Here is a 2716-nt window from a genome sequence, read left to right as displayed (position 1 = left end):
TGACTTATTGCATTTGGCTGCTAGAGCCCTTCAAACATACCCATCTTTCCCCCCTACGTGACAATGACTTTTTGAAGAGCCAAAGCTGTCCACATACAACTTTTTAAAATATTCTATAACTTCAGTATCTTGAAACAACTATTTCTCTTTTAAATTTTTAAAAGATCTTATTTTTAAGTAATCTCTATACCCAACGTGGGGCTTGAACTCACAACCCTGAGATTAAGAGTTGCATGCTCTACAGACTGACCAGCCAGGAGCCCTAAAAACAACTATTTGTATCTCCCGATTTTGTGAATCATGAATTCAGGCAGGGGTGAGTCAGACAATTGTTGTTTCACAGAACTCTGACAGAAATCGCTTGCTGGTATTCAGGTGGCAGATGGACTGGGCACAGGGGCCGAGTTGGCTTCACTGTCATGTCTGCAGAGCACCTTGGTTGGGATGGCTGGAAGGCTGAGCTCAGCTGGGATCGCCCACGAGAGCATGTCCATGTAGCCTGTCTAGTGTGGTGGCCTCAGGGTGCTCAGGTTCTGATCTAATGGCCCATCAATCTGGGAACACGTATTTAGGTAAACAAGACAGAGACTACATTACTTTTTATGACCTAGCTTCAGAAATCACACAGCGTCACGTCTTCCATGCTGGATTGTTCAAACTAGTCACAGAGCCCATTCAGATTTAAAGAATTTGAAGCTATGTCTTAAAAATTGCCATGAGACCTTTGTGCCCTCCAGCCACAAATTATTTGCTTTTCTCTCACTTGCAAAATACACACACCCTTTTCCAAGACTTCTGCAAAATCTCATCCCATTAGGACATGAGGATCAGGCCCTTTGAGTTAGGCCTTTGCTCACCCTGGGCTCCTTGCAAAGCTTCTGTTGGACTACATCCTAAGGAGTACCAGCATGCCTCAGAGGTACTACAGGTTCCGTTCCAGACCACGCCAAGAGAGCGAGTCAAATGGATTTTTTGGTTTCGCAGTGCATATAAAATTCACATTTACACTATACTGTAGTCCATTAAATGTGCAATAGCACTGTCGAAAAAAAAACTGTACCACCTTAATTTAAAAATATTGCTAAAAAATGCTGTCATCTGAGTTCTCAGCAAGTCATACTCACTGATCACAGGTCACCGTAACAAATATAATAATATTATATATAAATATAATTATATTATTATATATTATATGTAATATAACATATGTAATATATAAATATATAATATACATAACATAAATACTATATATAAATATAATAATAATGAAAACTTTTGAAATGTTGTGATAATGACCATTATGTGACACAGAGATGTGAACTGCGCAAATGCTGTTGGGAAAATGGCACCAATAGCCTTTTTCTATGCAGAGTTGCCACAAACCTTCAATTTGCAAAAAGAAAAAATTTAAAAAATAATTTAAAAAACCGCAATCTCTGTAAAGCACAATGAAATGAGGTATACCTGTATCAGAAGCATGCTGTCTAGCTGAAAGGAGCTATAAAGCATGCCCTTGAGAGTCTTAGCGTTTTGTACACCTGAGTGGATTATGAAGCACCATCTTGTCTGTCTGAGGATATAAAAAATATGTCTTACAGTCAGGTACCAGATTCCCCCAAACAGTGCTTTATTAGTGGTGCCCTTGTAGAATGGCCCATATTCTGATTTTATCTACGTGTTTCCTCTTATTGTCATTTAACTCTTTCTCACCACTCCCCTCCCCCCAATTCCCATATTTCCTGTGAAGTCTAGAGGCTTGATTGGATTCAGGTTGGAATCATAACTGAGTCAGCACACAGACCGCATGCTATCTTACAGGCACAGAGGCTGCCCCACGTTAGTGTGCTAGGCTTGATCACTTCCATATAGTGGTGACAAGTAGATCTCTCCATTGTAAGAGTTCATTTTCCTCTTTGTGATTAGCATGTAACCTGTGGGGCGGTCCTATGAGAACTATGGAATGCTTCACAAATTCACGTCATCCATGTGCAGGGTCCGTGCTAATCTTTCTGACTTCCTTCCAGTTTTACTCTGTGCTATGCAAGCAAGCCCTGGCCTTTAAGGTTAAATGAGGTCCTAAGGGTAGGGTCCTGATCCAGTAGTACTGGTGTCCTTATAAGAGGAAGTGACACAAGGATGTGCATGCACAGAGGAAAGGCCATGTGAGGCCATGGCAAGAGGGTGGCCATCTGCAAGCCAAGGAGAGAGGGGCCTCAGGAGAAACCATCCCTGCTGACACCTTGATCTTAGACTTTCAGCCTGAAGAACTATGAGAAAATTTTCCATTGTTTAGCTACCAGTCTGCAGTATTTTGTTATGGTGGCCCTAGCAAGCTAATAACACAGTTCTTGGAAGCCATTTAAGACTTATCAAGAAGTTTAGAGTTTATTATTTAACCCATGGAGGTGATTTGGGTTGTAAGCTGGGGAATAACAGGAAGATCACTGCAAGACAAGTACAAAGGAACTTTGGAGCAAGGAGAGAGCAGAGACAGAGAAAACCCAGTCAGGAGGGATTTTAAGAGTATGGGTGAAAAATGATGAGCGCTCAAACAGAGGCAAAAGAATGGACAGACAAAAGAATGATAAAAAGACAAAAGAATGATAAGAAAGTAGAATTAGCAGGGGCCCCTGGATGGCTTGGTAGGTTGTGTGTCCGACTTTGGTTCAGGTCATGATCTCACAGTTGGTGAGTTCGAGTCCCACATCGGGTTCAC

The 2716-nt window shown here is 41.4% G+C and overlaps 1 pseudogene; it reads right to left on the bottom strand.

Annotated features, from left to right (window-relative positions):
- Positions 1 to 1949: 1949 nt before the first annotated feature.
- Positions 1950 to 2050, bottom strand: LOC115503630 (annotated as a pseudogene).
- Positions 2051 to 2716: the final 666 nt, after the last annotated feature.

Source organism: Lynx canadensis, chromosome E2, assembly GCF_007474595.2.
Source record: "Lynx canadensis isolate LIC74 chromosome E2, mLynCan4.pri.v2, whole genome shotgun sequence".
NCBI lineage: Eukaryota > Metazoa > Chordata > Mammalia > Carnivora > Felidae > Lynx > Lynx canadensis.
The sequence above is the reverse complement of the archived record's forward strand: the minus strand, read 5'-3'. Positions and strand labels throughout refer to the sequence as shown.